This window comes from Pantherophis guttatus, chromosome 10 (assembly GCF_059756535.1).
Source record: "Pantherophis guttatus breed Tessera chromosome 10, ASM5975653v1, whole genome shotgun sequence".
NCBI classification, from domain to species: Eukaryota; Metazoa; Chordata; class Lepidosauria; order Squamata; family Colubridae; genus Pantherophis; species Pantherophis guttatus.
In genome coordinates this window covers 24,939,362-24,958,999 of record NC_142072.1, presented here as the reverse complement: position 1 = coordinate 24,958,999, position 19,638 = coordinate 24,939,362, and the positions used below count along the sequence as shown (strand labels likewise).

Sequence of the window (19,638 nt, the reverse complement as noted above, 5' to 3'; positions counted from 1 at the left end):
CCAGTCAAACAGTCCTTATTAAACCAATTGTCTAAATTTGGAGTCAAGGAGTTCCTTGTATTCACATGAATGTAGAAAAAATAGGCTTCGGGGGAAACCAGCTTTCTAGTTTTGGCCTTTTCTTTCATGTTGATGATTCCTTAGCCAAGAAAAAAATTATTCCAGTATGGCAAAAAATCATTACTTTTTAAAACTTTCATAGAGTCCAAGTTCCAGTCAGCTGAATGTTAAGTCTGGACTCTGGAGAGTAATATCAACACATGTGCAAATTATATGTGTTCCGTTGGGCACTGCTGGGCTTCAGGCTTAGTGACCATGATTTAGACAAAAGGTTTCCTGATGTTTCACTAGCAATGGTGGCTTCAGAGGCAAGGTGGTCTGTTCAGGCAAAGAGCAGGGACTGACTGGGTTCCAGCCCAGGACTAAAGACTGCCAGATAAAGCAGGGACTGCCTAGTCTGTCTTTAGCCTATCCCTAGCTTTATAACCTGTCTAGACCAGGAGTCGGCAACCTTAAACACTCCAAGAGCCATTTGGACCCGTTTCCCACAGAAAAAAAAACACCGGGAGCCACAAAACCCTCCCCGTGCCTGGCTATTTCTTGAGCGGCCACAAAACTAGCATACGTAGTTGAATTAAACGTTCTGTTTTCTTCTGAAACTTTTCTTTTCTTGGATTTATCCATGGTTGGCCTACCGGGGGTTGAAAAGCTCAATAAATAGCATGCCGGTGGGTGTCGCACATTGGTGGTTGTGATGCATATTTTGAGTGACAGGGAGCCGCAGCAGAGGGGTGAAAGAGCCACATGCGGCTCCAGAGCCGCAGGTTGCTGACCCCTAGTCTAGACCATGGTCAATGAACCCTGAAGCTCAATGCAGGCCAACAGGTATTGGCCATGAAAGCTGACATCAGTATATATGTATTCTCTTCTTTAATGTGTGATTCTAGTTTGCCTCCCTACAACAGGAATGATTGAATTGGTGGTCTCGTTGTAGATAAAATGTTGGGCAGAATTAGCGGTGCCCAGTTCAAATCCCTGCTTGTGTGACCTTGCTCAATCATTCTCTCTGCAGAGTCCTTGCTGCTCTCGTTTGCTTGCAGATGTTTCATTACCTAACTAGGTAACGTCAGAGCTCAGTGCTCGCAAATGGATAAATGAGCACCGAAGATTCCACAGTTCAACCTTGAGTTGCAGATATACTCTTCCATTGGCGTTCTGGGTTAAGATTTGGGAAACCTTGCATTAGTGTCAGGTGTGAAACACCAGGTCCGCATGTGAAGGTTCAATTTAACTAATTTACTGCTAAAAACATATGCACCAGGAATCTTAACTAACAGTTAGCACCTGGTTAGAGTTAGATAAGGATCAATGGCAGTTAAGATTCGTTTGTGACTATGTAATGATTCCACGCTGATCCCTCTTTTCACACCTCCTCCTGGTTCTGCCTAGTCTTTCCTCTACAACTAGTCCTCCACTCTTACTTCCCCACATACCTGTTGTTTCAGTTAGGATGCAAAAAAAACAAGGATTCTTTGGGTTGCATTTGCCTGAATTGCTTGTACAAATTAACACCAAGACAATAGCAAAAGTCCTTGGTTGTCATTTGGTTCTGGCACATGGCCAGTCCTTTGCAGCCATGCCAATTTCCTTGAGGGAAAAATGCAATTTCAACAAGAATCACAATGAAAGAAAGCTGCATCTCCTTTCTTTAGGCAGGGTCCCTTAGGAGTTTTGCATCTGAGTTTCCAAGTTTGGGGCTGTGGTTTTTTTTTGTTTGTTTGTTTGTTTCTAGGTGTCCTCTTTGGTCTTTCCATACACATTTCTGGCACGTTTCTATGCTTGAGATTGACAGGGCTGCTCCACGATGAGCTTTACAGGATAGTCTCTGCTTCTGGTTTTTTTTCCCCCTCCTCCAGGGCTACATGTGGTGTTACAGGCAGCTGAAACACATCTGCAGGGGTTCCCAGCAAGGCGGGATGTGGGGAAGGGGGAAGAGACACTCTGGCATTATGTAATTCTCCAGTGGAATCCCTTCTCAGCTGTGAACTCATTGGGTGGTCACTGGTAGTTGGCTGGCTGCAATTCATCAAGAGTCAATTTGTCTGTGAACTTGTGGCCCATTGCTCCATTCATTAATAGGAACAGGACTAAATTAAGCTCTGATCCATTTCCCACGTTGAGCCAGTTCTCGGCTCAGATACGTATCCTCAAAATCAATCACCATTAGGCAAAATGCATGACTTCAGGTGTATTTTGCATGAAGCATCTTCATTAGAAGATGGAGACACAAGGTTAGGCACTACAACCATTTGCAAACACAATGCTCCATCACATCTATGGAGATTCTCAATCATCCAGTCATGGTTGTCCCAAGGGTGCTTTTCAAAAAGCAACTTGCTTGCTTTTTTCCTTTTTTCCTTTTGCTTTTCATCCAAGAAGCTTCTGAACTTCTTCAGAACTGAAGAAGCTTCTTGGATGAGAAGCAAAACTTTTTCAAGGAAAAAACCAAAGAAGTCCAAGTTGAACATATTCAATGAATTTCCATGAGTTATAACAATAATAAGAAAGGTGTAGCCTCTCATTTCCAGACATCTTGGACTTCTAATCCCAGAAGCCCCAGCTGCCATGGCTAAGATACACCTCATCTTTTAGGAGGTTACTGGGCTGGAGGAGAAAGGGGTAAACCAATTGGGGTAAATTCATACCAAGATCCACAAGGATCACATTCCCACAGCCCCTAAGAATGGGTGAGATTTTAGGCTCCATTCATATAGGAAAAGTGTTCTGGGTTTGAGAGCTTACTGTGTTTCCCCGAAAATAAGACCCTGTCTTATATTTTTTTCTGAACCCTGAAATAAACGCTTGGCCTTATTGCCATACGCTCAAAAGCCCGATTGAGCTTATTATCAGGGGATGTCTTATTTTGGGGGAAACAGGGTAGTTAAAAAGCTCAGCTTTGGGCACATTAAATGTTTATTTCTTGTGGAAACAGGATTCTTCCCTCTCTGATCCAGAATGACTATTCTGAGCCAATTTTTTCTCCCCTGATAAGCCAAGGCAGGACTAACTTTCAGTAAGTGGTAGAATCCTGTGCTTTCTAGCTCGGAGGCTCCATAGAGAAAATAGTATTTTCTATTCTTGCTTCCTACGTCGATGCATTTTTTTCCTCCATTGTCTTTTATTTATTGAAGTCAATGGCCTGGTCAGCAGGATCTTAAGGAGAAATAAGTGGGGTTAAATTTCATTTGACTAGTTTTCTTTTTACCACTAATGAATTGTTTGGGTCACAGAGATTGAGACAAACGTCTTCATTCCTGCCATCCCATCACCCCTTCTTGTTTGTTTTGCCTGCCAAATTTCTTGCTTCCATATCTGGTCTTCCCACAAAAGGACTGGGAAGTGATGACAAGAAGACCGCTTATTCTCAAGACCCCCAGAGAACAACGAGCAAACTAAGGAGAGCCCACAAGGCAAGATGGACCAATGGCTCCACTCAACAGGAGGAGACTTTCTGGACTCCTGTGATAACGAGAGTTGGACACATTGCGCAGGCTTGGCTCCTCTTTGTGGCAACTTCTGCGCCTGACCAAATCTCATTAGGATGCATCGAACCTTCTGAAGGTTGAGAAACAGACTGAACTAGACACAGCAAAAAGTCAGGGAAGATCTGGCAGAGGTTCCCTTGCCTCTGGGCCTTTGTTCCCACCCCAGCTGGGCTTGATTAAGTTCTCTTGGCATTCCGGCACGTTTGTGAGCTGCTCGTTTCCAGCTCGGGGGCCTGGCGCAACGGCAGCCCTTCATCACTGAGTCAGCCTGGAGTTGCAAGGGTGGGTGGGTGGGAATCTCTACTTTTCCACCTCTGGAGAGAAGAGCCCAGAGAGGGAAGGGGTGAAGGATCCAAAAGTCACTGTGAGCTGAGTTCTCCTGGAGGTATCTCCAATTCTAAGTTTGCTTTGCAAGAGAGATCGGAAGCAGCTTTTTTCTGTCTCTCCCAATTCCCTGCTTGCGGCTTCTTGGAAGATCAGAAAGAAAGAAAAGAAAGGGGGAGTTCTAAAGAACGTGAAAGTTGGAGCTGACAGTTGCCAGATCCAACAGTGACGTAAGCTGCAAGCTCAACTCGCTCGCTTGCTTGCTGGGGACAAAGTTTCTCTCACTCATCTTAGAAACATGGCCAGCTGTGTGTAGCACCTCCGGCAGGTAAGAGAAATGGCTCTCTCCCAGCATGGTTTGCAGTTAGCTTTCTAACGACTGTATTCTGGGCAGCAGGAAGTTTCCCTCTGCTTTGATCCTTGTGAAGTAGCAAGCGGGGGTTGCTAGAAGGCCCTTCAGAGGGGCAGATTAGCAGCCCAGCAAAACAGATGAGCTCAGAAGTTGCAAATTTTCTTTCTTGATGTGCATCTTGGACACTGGGTTATTAATCTGCTCAAAAATCTTCCCTGCCTGTGAAATAGTTGATACAAAGTTCTGCTTAAGGTTGGGACTGTGTGATGTGTGTATGTGTTGAGAGAGAGTGAGGGGTGGGGATTGTATTTAGTAGAGACACACAAGGGAGCCCAGGAAGATGTGGAAGAGAAAAGTCAAGCACTCCTTCCTGCATCTTGGACTATTTCACAAATACTTCCAGATGTGTTTTACGCACAGTCTTATCTAAAGAGATTAACCGAGCAACTCTGCAAGAGAAATGAAGTTTTTCAACCAGATGTTCTAGTAGTTGCATCATTCTAGAAATGTCCCTCTCGAAAGGATCTGAAGAGGAAAACAAATGTATATTTTGCAGGATGTAGACTTACTACATGCTTTCATTGCACAGATTTCCAAGGACATTGTGGCAAAAGGTTTGTGGGACTCATTTTAGGACTTTCTTTGTTGCCAAGGCTCATGTCTTTTCTTTTTCTTGGTCACTCTAATCCTCTGAAGTTTCTAGCCATAAGTCAAGCATGGCTTTTTTTTTAATAATAATAAAAAAGGCTAAAACTATCTGGACAAGGCCTCCTACTGTAGTTTATGACTTGGCTAAGTTACTCAAGTTATTAGAGATGATCTTTCCTGTAGAAGTTAAGATCTATAAGCTATGGAATCATTTCGACCTGACATTTTAGACTTTGCGAGATTGTTACTCAAATTATTTCAAGTGCTGAATTATCCAGATGGTTCACAAATGGCTGGATAAACGCCTGAGGGCAGGAGAACCTCACAACTTCTCATCTTACATTCATGCCACACAATAAGTATCTGTTTCTCCTCTAATAAGAGTCAGCAAAGCCCTTGTGGTCCTGTGATTGAAGCTGCATTGTGGAGTTCTTTCCTTTCCGTTTGGGCTCTAAGGGTTGCCACCACTATTTTAGTGTACTCTTTCCATCAGTATAGATAGCTCAAACCTAAATGTTTCTCCTCCTTCTTGGTGTAGCAAACCAGATTAATGCTAGCTCTTCCATCACTCTCAAGATATGTTGGGATACAGCTCCCCTCGTCTTCTCCCAACAAGGAGATGCCTGCTCAGTCTACTGTTCCAAGAGTAGATGGGACCACTTAATGAGGGAACAAGGAGGGAAAGAATAAGTGCAAGTGCCCGGGACTCCTTGCTTATCTGGAAACATGAACAAAATGTGTGTGACAGTGGAGAAAATTAGTCCACATCCCATTTCACTCCAAGACTGTTGGGACAACCATCTCATGATCTCATCAGAAGGATAGGAGTTGGAATTTTCCAGCCCAGTTTGCTTCCCACCCCCTCTTCTTAATGTATTGATTATGTTAAGTGTCAGTGCACCTATACTTCCCGTCTGAAAATCACTTAGAATTTCTATTACTGTAATTCAAATTTGAAACTGAATTTCACTGGTATAACCTGGGGTGGGGACCGTGTGAGGCACTAACCCTGATATTCCTGGAACAAGGAATATATGGAGGGTGTTCATTCTGTATAGGCTGTTCCTGCCTGATCCTATGTCTTTACAATTCATCCTCAGCATTCAACCATTTGTTTAGCGACCGCTTTAAGTTACATCGGTGCTAAAAAAAAAAAGTGACTAACAACCAATCCTTACATTTCAGTGTCCTAAGGTAACATGATCAAAATTCAGGCATTCGGCAACTGGCAAGTAGTTAGGATAGTTGCAGCATCTCGGGAGGGAGTGCGGTGGCTCATATGGTTAAGACACTGGGTTGCCAATTTGCAAGCCTGCATTTGAAGTCCGAGTGCTGCTGTTGTGTCAGAGTGAGCTCCCGTTCCTTGCTCCAGCTCCTGCCCACCTAGCAGTTTGAAAGCATGCAAACACAAGTAGATAAATAGGTACCACTTTGGTGGGCTCACTAACAGGGACATGAAAGGAGCTCCCAACTGAGCATTTCCTGAGCAATAAATGATGTCACCGGCTAATCCTTTCACCATGGAAGCGCCTTGGAGTTTCAGACATGAAAATAGTACCGGTAGTAGTAGGAAGTAGAAGTAGTAGTAGCATCCTGGGATCATGTGATTGCCATTTGCAACTTTCCCAGCCAGCTTCTGATAAGCAATGGGGGAAGGTAGATTTGCTTAACAACCATGTGATTCATTTAGCAATTGCAGTGGATCATTTTATAACAGTGGCAAAAAGGATGTAAAATCGGAATTGAATCACGTAACAATTGCCTTGTTTAGCAATGGAAATTCTGGTTCTAATTGTGATTGTTAGGACTACTTGGGTCCTGTTGGACATAAAATCAGGATGGAAGGCTGAACCTGTTAATTTCAACTTTATACCATTTTCATTGGCTGCCAGGTTTCCTTACTGAATTGCAAATATAATAATAATAATAATAATAATAATAATAATAACAACAACAACAACAACAACAACAACAACAACAACAACAACTTTATTGTCATTGTATGTGTATACACAGTATACTCATACAAAGAAATTCACTTAACACCCAAAGACCAGGTCCAACACACATAACAATCCCCAAACACAACCCCACCCACCACAATTCCCCGCCCCTAAACCACTCAAACATCCACACAACAGACCAAGTAATGCTGTCCAACAGCTCACTGATGGTGGCCCTTTAGTTCATTGTTGAGTGCAATTATAGCTCTGGGATAAAAACTATTCAGAAGACGTGTGGTCCAAGTTCTAATTGTTCTGTATCTTCTGCCAGAAGGAAACAATCCAAAAAGATTGTAAGCAGGATGGGAAGAGTCTCTGAGAATGTTATGCAACTTTCTCAAACAGAGAGATGTGAAGATGTCGTCCAGGGCTGGTAGCTGGAGCCCGATGATATTCTGGGCAGTTTTAATGACTCTCTGTAGAGCTTTTTTGACTGCTGCAGACCATGCAAGAATGCCGTATGTCAGGACACTCTCAATGGTGCTGCTATAGTAGGACAGAAGTAGATACTGAGATAGAGTTATTTTCCTGAGCATTCTCAGGAAGTAAAGCCTCTTCTGTGCCTTCTTCACAAACATGTTAGCATTCATAGTCCATGAGAGGTCCTTTGAGATATCCTCTAATACAGTGTTTCTCAACCTTGGAAGCTTGAAGATGGGTGGACTTCAACTCCCAGAATCCTAGGGGATTCTGGGAGTTGAAGTCCACCCATCTTCAAGCTACCAAGGTTGAGAAACACTGCTCTAATATAGGCATGAAAAGTGGTGTGCATTTTTGTATCCCTTCCATGAAGCACGTTTTTGTTCACTTTTCTAACAGAGACACTTTTTGCATATACAGGTAGTCCTCGACTTACAACAGTTCATTTAGTGACCGTTTGAAGTTGCAATGGCACTAAAAAAAGTGACTTATGACCATTTTTCACACTTACATCTAATTTACATTCGTATGCTTGACAACTGACTCCCATTTATGACGGTTGCAGTGTCCTGGAGTTATGTGATTCCCTTTTGTGACGTTTTGACAAGCAAAGTCAATGGGGAAACCAGGTTCACTTAAATTGGGGTTACTAATTTAAGAATTGCAGGGATTCACTTAACAAATGTGGTGAGAAAAGTCATAAAATGGGGCAAATTCACCTAACCAATTTCTCACTTAACAACATAAATTTTGGGCTCAATTGTGGTCATAAATTGAGAACCACCTATAATAGGATGTTATTTTATGAATACTTTTTAATAAAATGTATTTTGGGGTTCCTAGATAGTTTTTGCACATGTGAACTCAGCAAGTTTATCTAGAAAGTGAAGTTAGTTCATTTCTCCAGGAACTGAATTCGTAGAACAGTGGACTAAGAAGGGGCCACCAAGATCTTCTAATCTAACACTCAGCAATGTATGGTTAAACCGATTAAACCAGTATTTCTTAACCTTGGCAATTTTACAATGTGTGGACTTCAACTCCCAGAATTATTCTGGAAGCTGAAGTCCACATGTCTTAAACTCGCTGAAGTTGAGAAACACCAATTTAAGCCATCCATTAAAGGTGGATGACCAGCCTTTCTTTAAAAAGAATAGAAATTAAAAGCCACAGACCAGGGGTGAAATGTAAAATTTGTTACGACCGGTTCTGTGGGCATGGCTTGGAGGGTGGGGGGTGGTGGTAATGCGACTGGATGGGCGTGGCCAAGTTTTTTTAAAAAAAAAACTTTTTAAAGCATTTTTTCTAATGCTTTGAAAAGCCTCTGCCAATCAGGCAACTCAGCTGGGATCATCAGAGAGGCTTTTTAAAAAATGCTTTTAAAAGCCTCTCTGTTGATCAGGCAACTCAGCTGGGATTGTCAGAGACTTTTCAAAGCATTATTTTTACCACCTCTTTGGTTGCAGAAAAAAATGCTTTGAAAAACCTCTGATGATCCCAGCTGAGCCACGCAATCATCAGAGGCTTTTTTTTACTTTTAAAAGCATTTTTTTGGCCAAAGAGGTTGTAGAAAAAATGCTTTTAAAAGTAATAAAAAAAAAAAAGCCTCTGATAATCGTGCGGCTCAGCTGGGCATGGGGGGGTGCAGGGATTTTTGCTACCGGTTCTCCGAACCACCCGCCGCCATCGCTACCGGATCGGGCGATCCGGTCCAAACCGGGAGCATTTCACCCCTGCCACAGACCCCCTTAAATTGATTGTTCTTGCAGTACAGATCTTGCTATCTGAAAGTGTTTTCTTTTATTCAGGCAAGATCCAATTAGCTCTAACTTCAATCCATTATTTCTGGAAAATCCATAACGGTAAAGGCTGGCATTTTCTTGACTGTGGCATTCTTCCATGAACATATTCCTTTTCCCATTATGTTCATTTTACAGTTACTTTTATTTTATATATATATATATATATATATATATATATATATATATATATATATATATATATATATATATATATATATATATATATATAAATGTGCTTTTATTTAAGATGCATAAGGTTCCCTGTACTCCCCTCGTTTTAGAATGGCAATATAGAACACAATTTTAAGTAAATAATTTGTCTTTGTTGAATATTTTACATGAGCCAGTTCTTCAAGTCTGTTGAAATGTTTGCTTCTAGTTGATTTTGACATGGGAAGAATTTCTTCTGTCTTACCCAGAACGGAGTGTCTTTTTCAGAGATCAAATTGTCCTTGTTAGTAGGAAAGCACAGAGGAGTTTTTCTTGGTTCTAATACCTCTTGAAAATATTATTAGCAGGTAGCAAAACATGTCTGGCTTTGAAGAAGTGTATCAAGATCCAGAAAATCAAGGCATTTTTGCCAGAAATCAGCACAAGTCTAAATTACAGTTGCTGCTGAATTTGCTGCAAGAAAATTAAAGATAAATGTTTTCATTTCCAACAAAGTGTGTGCTGTCCAGCAGGAATTTTGATAATAGTCGAAAGAAAAGCCAAACATTTTCAAAAGGGGTTCCATTCATTTTCAAAACCAAATTTGACCAAAGTAAGACTAAACCAAACTGAAAATGTAAATAATTTTTCTGAAATAAAAATTTCCCCATATTACAAAGGAATGTTACATTTAAAAGCATTCACAAATGTCTTTTGTTGCTCATTATAAGAAGGACAGACAGAGCCTAGTGGTGGAATTAAAGAGGAATCAGTCTGGAATCTTTATGTTGCCACAAGAGGTTTAAGTCCAACCCCTCTTGAATTCCATTAATTCTTATCTAGCGCCAATTTAGTGCTGACTGTTAAATTAACTAGATTCTTGTGTATAGGCATGACCAGTAAATCACCTTAATTGGAACTTACAATGTGGTCCTGATTTTTTCGTGCCTGAGATTTGTTTACAGAATGTGGTCAAAAATATTGTGGTGTGCATCACAGAAAAAAAAATAACAGAATAATAGAATAACAAGAGTTGGAAGGAATCTTGGAGGTCTTCTAATCCAATCCTTTGCTCATCATTTCTGACAAGTGGTTGCCCAATCTGTTCTTAAAAGCCTCCAGTAATGGAGCACCCACAACTTCTGAAGGCAAGCTGTTCCACGGGTTGATTGTTCTCACCGTCAACTTTAGTTCTAGGTTGGCACTCTCTTTGATTAGCTTCCATCCATTGTTTCTTGTCCTGCCTTCAGGGGGTTTGGCGAATAGGTTGACATTGCCCCCTCCCTTCTTTGTGGCAGCCCACAAATATTGGAAGACGGCTATCATGTCACCCCAGTCCTTCTTTTCATTAGACTAGACATACCCAAAATTCCTGCAACCATTTTATGTTTTAGCCTCAAACAATTTCATGTTTTAGCCTCCAGTCCCCTAATCATCTTTGTTGCCCTTCTCTTCACTTGCCCTGTGATGGTTGCCATCTTGACCTTTTAAGCTACAGTCCATGGACTCCAGTTGCTATGTATGTAGCAATAGATGCAGGAGTATGAAGGAGGGAGTAGGGTTTGGTGAAAGACGCCAAAGGAACATTAAACAGCACTGGTGAGGCAGGTAAAAGAGAAAGGGATAACTTGAACAGAGATGAACAATTCCTTCAACTCAGCTGAAGGAGTAGCAGCTCTGGGGAAATTGATGCTTTTTTTTATTTTATTTTTTTGTTTTTTTGTAAAAACAGAACATACCCTAAAATTTTCTTTAAAAAGTCCCTAATTCTGGACCCTGTGATATTGCAATGTTGCCTTCCAGAAGGCTGAAAATAGTTTTTTTAAAACCGGGTGTGAAAATTTAAAAATTGACGATCAGCTGTGCCGCGCGATTGTGGGAATCTTTTTTAAAAACTTTTTTAAAGGATTTTTTTACTACCGGTTCAGGCGAAGAGGTAGTAAAAAATTGCTTTAAAAAAAAAAAGGTTCTGATGATCGTGTGACACAGCTGTGATCATCAGAACCTCTTGTTTTTACTTTTTAAAGCATTTTTACTACCGGTTCGCCTGAACTGGTAGTTTTTATCACTGCCGGTTCGCCCCAAACCGGAGCGAAACGGTAGCATTTCACCCCTGAGCTGCCTCCTCTTTTCATGATCTTTGCTTCATAGGCAGGAATCGGAGCATCCCCACAGAAGGGGTTCAAAATAGTTATGGTGGCCCCCTGTGACTACAGGATTGAAGCTCGGTCACTTTTCAATGTGCAGCTTGCCTTGAAAAGCAATGGAGCTTCACTCACATGGTCACAATTACCATCTTAACTTTTTGATTTTTTATTTATTTATTTTATTTTGTCGAGTACGCATTAGATAATATCTATATAAGTATAAGCATGAATTGAATACATAGAATGAATGCAATTAAAGGGAACATTAGGACAGGGATGGTGCACTTATACACGTCCCTTACAGACCTCTTAGGAATGGGGTGAGGTCAACAGTAGACAGTCTAAGGTTAAAATTTTGGGGTTTTGGGGATGAGACCACAGAGTCAGGTAGTGCATTCCAGGCATTGACAACTCTGTTGCTGAAGTCCTATTTTCTGCAATTGAATTCCTCCCCATGGACACTTCTGGTAGAAAGACAGCCCATTGGACAGCTGTTCTTTACAGTATCATGAACGATCCAGGGAAAATATGAGAGGGTTGTGATTTCACAAACAATGCAGAGGACTGAGAAAGGGAGCGGAGCTCTGCAGGAGAAGGTGGAATGAATGGGAGGAGTTGGCCGTGGCTGCTCTTCTCCCAAGAAGATAAGAAATCAAATACATGAACAGGACAAAAGCAGAAACTGTTCCCAGCACAGGAAATGTTATGAAAGGGAAAAAAAAATGAAAGTGGGAATGACTAAATTCATCCTAGGATGGATGAAACACCCTTTAGGAATGTTGTTGCTAACTTCTCCTGTTGCCATTCTGATAACTTCACAACATTCAAAGGCTTCAAAGACTTTCAGTAACACAACCATCCTTCTGGGATGGTTGAAGACTCTATTAGGTCTAGTTCTTGGTGCACGATACAGGTAATCTTTGACTTACGACCACCATTGAGCCCATAATTTCTGTTGCTAAGTGAGACAGTGAATTTTGCCACATTTTACGACCTTTCTTGCCACAGTTGTTAGGTGAGTCACTGCAATTGTGAAGTTAGTAAACACGGTTGTTAAGTGAATCTGGCTTCCCCATTGACTTTGCTTATCAGAAGGCCGCAAAAGGGGATCCCATGACCCTGGGATGCTGCAACCGTCATAAATATGAACCAGTTGTCAAACATCTGAATTTTGACCATGGGGATGCTGCGGGGGTCATAAGTGTGAAAAATGGTCATAAATCACTTTTACAGTTTGAACGGTCACTAAATGAACTGTTGTAAGTTGGGGACTGCTTTCTTTAGCGCTCTTGATATTGAAGCAAATGTTGCACTAAATCAATCACATCTCGTGTAAGTGGAAGTGAAGTGAAAAAGCCAGTAGGGTGTAATGGTTCAGAGTTCAAATCTGAGGCGACTTGGGCTAACCAAGGGGTCAGCAACCTGAGGCTCTGGAGCCACATGTGGCTCTTTCACCCCTCTGCTGCGGCTCCCTGTCACTCAAAATATGCATCACAACCACCAATGTGCGACACCCACCGGCACACAATTTACTGAGCTTTTCAATCCCCAGTAGGCCAACCATGGATAAATCCAAGAAAAGAAAAGTTTCAGAAGAAAACAGAACATTTAATTCAACTACATATGCTAGTTTTGTGGCCGCTCAAGAAATAGTCAGGCACGGGGAGGGTTTTGTGGCTCCCAGTGTTTTCTTTTCTGTGGGAAATGGGTCCAAATGGCTCTTTGAGGGTTTAAGGTTGCAGACCCCTGGGCTAGTCAGTATCTATCAGACCAATGAATGGTTGCTGTAGGAAAACCTGAGGAAAACATGCCATACAGCAAATTCTTGTTTAGTGACCACAATAGGAATCAGCAACTTTAGTGAAGCAGTTACTAAATGAAACTGACTGAACCTATGCTCTGATCTCAGCTTTCCTTTGCTTTACAGACCCACAAAGGTCATAAATGGAAATACGGATCACAAATTACTTTTTCATCTTCATTGCAACAGTGCACTGTTGCTGAATAAGATAGTCACTAAACGATAGTCACTAAATGAGCTACCTAGAGCTCTGAAAAGTAAGTGGGATATAAATCTAACTCTGCATGGTAGCCATACAGAAATATTTAAGCCGTTACTGCTTCTCAGAGAGCTAGGAATTAACTCTGATGCCTTTATTGCAATATATTTAAAGATATGGCAGTAAATCCTCAAATCTGTCTTGGGTTCCTCCCTTGTCTCTGTTTTACTAGGATTCCATGAATTGGATCCATGTTGATTCCACTGCTTGGAACCATTCAGAAAAAAATCTTCAGCCAAGCTCAGTCGCCAGCTGCAAATCTTTGGACTTAGATTTATTTGGCCCAATAAAATACATATACATGAAAGTACCCAAACTGATATAAATCAATTCAGAGACTTAAGCAGGCCTGCCCTGATCCTCCTGTAGATTGTACCACCTTATTCCCTTGCAATCGGAGATTCCTGCATCTCTGTGTCTATCTCTAGAGATTAAGAACTTTTTTGTTTTCATTTCTTTTCTCATAATTTGTTTGAAACATTCAATCACAGTTAAGCATATTAAAATTCCATTTATTTCACTGGGGCAATTAAGTTGGGTTTATATATATATGTATATATATGAATGGGGTTTCTAAGTACTCCTTAATAAAATACACTCAAATACAACCTTGCATCCAGCTAACTGAAAATATCCTCCATAAAAACTGAGCAAATCTATTTTGAAAAAAGCATCTGCAGGATGATGTCATAAAAATGATGTTTGTGTCTCTCAGCAATCCAGGGCGAGGGATAAAAACAATGCCAGTTACATAAACTAGCAAACTTGATATTCCATAGATCCTAACCCCATCATCACATTCCACTTCTAATACATTTCTGTTGCATTTCCTACTCGCTGACACATACTTTTTGGAGGGGAACAACTGCACCTCGCTTCTTTATGAGCTGTGCTCATACAACTTGGTCAAGTTGATTGGGCAATTCCCATTGTCTCGGTATCCATGATCCCGCCAGAGATTAGCCAGAATGAGTGAGGTTAAAATTAGCCAAGTTTAGCAGGCTTAGCAAGGTTTTAAGTGGCCCGGTTAAATTTAAATTTAAAGTGAGAACAATTCATCAGTGGAATTGCTTCCCTCTGGAAACTGTGAGTGCTCCATCACTGGAAGTTTTCAAGAAGAGATTGGACAGCCAGTTGTCCAGAACAGCATAGGATCTCCTGCTTGAGTGGAGGGTTGGGCTAGAAGACTTCCAAAGTCCAGCCCTATGATTCTATGACCTACTTACTAAATCTATTGGGTGAACCTGTCCATTCCTTGTGAAACATCAACAGAGGCATAGATAGCTATCCCACATAGAAACATACACACATGCACTCATAATATAGGCAGAGTTTGGTCTCTACCTCTCTCTCTCTCTCTCTCTCTCTCTCTCTCTCTCTCTCTCTCTCTCTCTCTCTCTCATTATCTATCTGTATCTCTCTCTCTCTCTCTCTCTCTCTCACACACACACACACACATAGACACACAGACACAGACACAGATACACACAATAGAAAGGGTTTGATCTCTAACTATCTTTATCTCTATCTCTCATTATCTCTCTATCTAGCTCTATCTTTCTATCTATCTCTCTATCTCTATGTCTCTCTCTCTCTCTCTCTCTCTCTCTCTCTCTCACACACACACACACACACACACACACACACACCAGGGGTGGGTTCCACTCAGTGGTGAAATCCAAATTTTTTTGCTACCGGTTCTGTGGGCGTGGCTTGGTGGGCGTGGCAGGGGAAGGATACTGCAAAATCTCCATTCCCACCCCACCCCAGCCAGAGGGGGTATTTGCCAGTTCTCCAAACTACTCAAAATTTCCACTACCGGTTCTCCAGAACCTGTCAGAACCTGCTGGATTTCACCCCTGCTTCCACTTACCTTTACTACCGGTTTGCAGTGGGAGCGCATGCGCAGATCATCCCTGATGGCGTCATGGCGGGTGTGCAGAGCCTCCCACAGGTTTTACTACCGGTTCTATAGAACCGGACTAAACCAGGAGCAACCCACCACTGACACACACACATATAAACATACACACATGAACTCATAATATAGATAGGGTTTGATCTCTAACTATCTTACTATATCTCTCATTATCTCTATCTAACTATCTTTATATCTCTCTCATTCTCTCTCTCTCCCTCTCTCCCTCCTTCTCTCCCTCCCTCCCTCCCTCCCTCTCTCTCTTTCTCACATATAAACACACACACACACACACACACACACACACATAATAGGCAGGGTTTGATTTCTGTGTTTTATGGTAGACAAATTTTCTACATAAATATAATTTCTCTCTTGCCTGGAGGAGCAGCTTATCTGGTTATATCGAGTTTGTCAATCATCTGCTGATATTGAATGTGCGGCTGAGTTTCTCTTGCGAGAGGGATTTATTTCTCAGCCTGCAAGTTCTGATAGTGTGATAACAATTGTTCCAGAAATGAGATGGCATTTTAGATTGCCTGTTTCTTTGCTTTACTGTAATGCACTTTGTTTTAATTTGTTGCATCCATATACTTCAGCACTGTTGGTTTTATTGCGGTTTTATTTATGACTGAATGTAAAACAATAATAAAAATAATATCATTGATGACAATGTGACTTTTTAATAGAAAATCTGAAGTGTGAAACTCATCCATAATGTGATGTCTTTAAGAAAGAGCATAATCCAAATAAGCATAGATAGCACTACTAGACAATGTGTTGGTTGCCAAAAGTTTGCCAAAGGAAGTGGTTCTTTATATAACTCGGAATAATATTCCGGCAATGTGTTAAATTCATCATATGAAAAATCTCTACGCGTTGAAAATGCCAAAGTGCTTCTGGATACCGTCAAAGAAAGTTAGAGCGGGTCAGACTACAGCTCATTTTGGACTATTTCCCTGATTCAAAGCAAATTTGAATCAACTGTGCTTCAAAAATATTGGAAATCAGTTTGAGATCACTTCCTCCAACTGCTAATTTGATATTTGAAACTCCATATCTGAACAAAAATGCAGCAAATCCTGAAGATTTCATTCAGTTTTGAAAAATAAAGAAGGAAGGAAAGAAAAAGAAGGAGGGGGGAGAGAGAGGGGGAGGGAGGGAGGGAGGGAGGAAGGAAGGAAGAGGAAGGAAGGAAGGAAGGAAGGTCGCAATTTTTCTTTTTGCAAATTTAAAATTGACCACTGTGCAAAACGCTTAACTCCCTTTCTCCTCAAAGTTCACTCTACACATGCCACCAGAAAGATTGGCAAAAATGTTTAAAGATAAATCAGCTAAATGTTGGAAATGTCATCAGATACTGGGATCATATTATCATATGTGGTGGACATGTCCAGAAGCGAGAAACTATTGGGCAAAAATTAGAATATGGCTAGAGAAAATGACACAGCAACATATTGACTTAAAACCAGAATTGTTCCTGTTGGGTATTCTTTCAGAGAAGTACAGTAAAGAACACATGTATTTGATAATACATGTAATAACGGTCTTGGTGGTGCAGCAGACTAAAGTGCTGTTAAGTAGCCCTTAGCTGCCAGCTGCCTGCAATTACTGCGAGTTCAAATCTCACCAGGCTCAAGGTTGACTCAGCCTTCCATCCTTCCGAGGTAGGTAAAATGAGGACCCGGATTGTGGGGGCAATAAGCTGACTTTGTATAAAAAAGAACACCGCTTGGGGGGAGGGGGGCGAAAGCCCTACTAAGCAGGTATATACAAAAGTATGAAGGCTATTGCTTAACGCATTGTAAGCCGCCCTGAGTCTCCGGAGAAGGGCGGCATATAAATCGAACCAATGAATGAATGAATAAATGAATAAATAAATAAATAAATAAATAAATAAATAAATAAATAAATAAATAAATAAATAAATAAATATTTGCACAAAATTGGAAAGCAGAAAAATTCCTACAAAGGGAGAGGTAATTAAGAAAATATTGGAATGTGCAGAAATGAATAGGTTGACATTGGCAATTAAAGGGAAAGAAGAGTCAGAGTATTATAACATATGGGGAAAATTTTATCAGTGGATAGAAAGTGAGTATAGACAATAAACATGGCAAAGATAAGAACTTTGGGATGAATAAGTTGTAGTATATTAAAATTAAATGAAAAAGGAAAGACAAATGTATGTATTAAGAAATGATGATAAATTATGAAGATGATGGCACAAAAATGTTATCCCAGATAATACATGGATTGATTAATAATGTACAGGAGTGTAAGAAGAGATATAATTATAAAGCAAAAAAGAAATTTGAAATGAAGATATATGTGAATAGAAATCGGGGCTGCCCGAATACCATCTCGCGCTTAAGACTCTTCTATTTCATCAAGCCGGCCTGGCCTAAATCTTCCCCCTTTTACATGTGGAAATCTTAAATTTGTTTTAATTATAGGGTTATGGGTAAGGCGTGTTAAATTGGGGAGCCATTTTTGGATTTAATTTTCTTTTAATTGTATTTTAATGTTTATATTATATGTTTTTTAATCTTGGCTGTTCACTGCCCTGAGTCCTTCGGGAGAGGGGGCGGTATAAAAATTTAATAAATAAATAAATAAATAAATAAATAAATAAAAAATCTCAGATTGAATTGAAAAAGGAAACAACACGGGAGTGGAAAAGGGGAGAGGAGTAGAGAGGGGGAAGGAGGGGAGTTGGGAGATGAGAAGAGAAGAAAAGAAGAATGGGAATAGGAGGGGAAGAAAGAAGGGGAAAAGAAGAGTGGGAGAAAGGGTAAGAAAGGGAGAAAGAAGAGAGGAGAGGGGAAAGAGGAGAGCAAATAGAAAAGGGAAGGAGAGGAGGAATGAGGAAAGTAGAAAGAGAGAGAAGAGGAGAGAGAAGGGAAGAAGAAAAGGAAAGGTTGTATTAAAATGAAGGAGATGGTAGAAGAGCAGACCCAAACAACTAATTAGCAAATGGAAGTTAAAGAATAAGATGAATGAATAATGATTAATGATGGACAAAAGACTTTACATTTAAATATGTTGATAAAAAATAAAAATAAAAAACTTTGATAAAAAAAAGTTCACTCTGAAAAGATCCAAATCTTTTCAATTTCAATTCAAATTCAATTTCAAGGAATTGATTTTCCTTAAATCAATTAATACCTATACATATACATACATAAGCACACATACACATATATGATAAAAGTGAGTTGTTTTTCCTTGTATAGCAAATGGGGAAACCTAGGAAGAAGGGGATTCCCTGAAGTGAGATTACAATTGAGGGGCTCAATTTTGCAAAAAGGGGCACAAACTAAATCATCACACATCCCATCACAGCAGGAGGAGCTTTTTAAGTCTCCAAGAAGGTGCTGCCAAATCGTTTCTTTAAACAACCCCATACATACATGCATATGTATAAAATTTCCATCTCATTATATCCTAGGTCGATGTAAACCTTTCCTTCAATTGTTTTTTTTTCCTGTTCCAATAAACAATTTTACCACACCTGGGGCCTTAGGAGAATTGATCCCAGATGTGTCTATGGGAGGGGGGTTGGGGAATGGGGGATGGGGAGATGTAAAAAAAAGCCCCACCAAAATGACAGCCATAATCATGCGATCAAAGCCCCACACCCTTTTAACATGTGTTGTGTGTAAAAAAAAGCGGGGGGAGGAAGAGCAGGTTCTGACAGGTTCTGGAGAACTGGTAGCAGAAATTTTGAGCAGTTCGGAGACCCGGCAAATGCCACCTCTGGCTGGCCCCAGAGTGGGGTGGAAATGGAGATTTTGCAATATTCTTCCCTCAGGAGTGGGGAGGGAATGGGGCTTTTGTAGTATTCTTCCCCTAGAGTGGGATGGGAATGGAGATTTTGCAATATCCTTCCCCCAGGAGTGGGGAGGGATTGGGGATTTTGCAGTATCCGTCCCCTGGAGTGGGGAGGGAATGGAGATTTTGCAGCATCCTTCCCTTGCCACGCTCACCAAGCCACATCACACCCACCAAGCCAGGCCCACAGAACCGGTAGTAAAAAAAAATTGAATTCCACCACTGGGGTAGGGGTTGATGTGCATGGCTATTGTGACATTTTTATTCTACCCTCACAATGTAGACGGTAAAAGGAATGGCTTTGAGGGACACCAGAAAGAGCTACCATGTTTCCCTGAAAATAAGACCCTGTCTTATATTTTTTTGAACCCTGAAATAAATGCTTGGCCTTATTGCCATGCGCTCAAAAGCCTGATTAGGCTTATTATCAGGGGA

At 40.9% G+C, this 19,638-nt stretch overlaps 1 protein-coding gene across 8 annotated transcripts in view; it reads left to right on the top strand.

The window, feature by feature from the left end:
• Window positions 1-3,420: 3,420 nt before the first annotated feature.
• COL16A1 (collagen type XVI alpha 1 chain) overlaps window positions 3,421-19,638 on the top strand; it is a 292,947-nt gene continuing 276,729 nt past the window's right edge. For 5 of the 8 annotated variants that reach the window (XM_087876814.1, XM_087876813.1, XM_087876812.1 and 2 more), the window contains exon 1: window positions 3,800-4,197. The gene's annotated coding sequence lies outside the window, so the exon portion shown is untranslated. Of the gene's footprint in view, window positions 4,198-19,638 lie in introns of all 8 variants that reach the window. The other 3 variants (XM_087876808.1, XM_087876807.1, XM_087876811.1) reach the window with 3 other exon arrangements.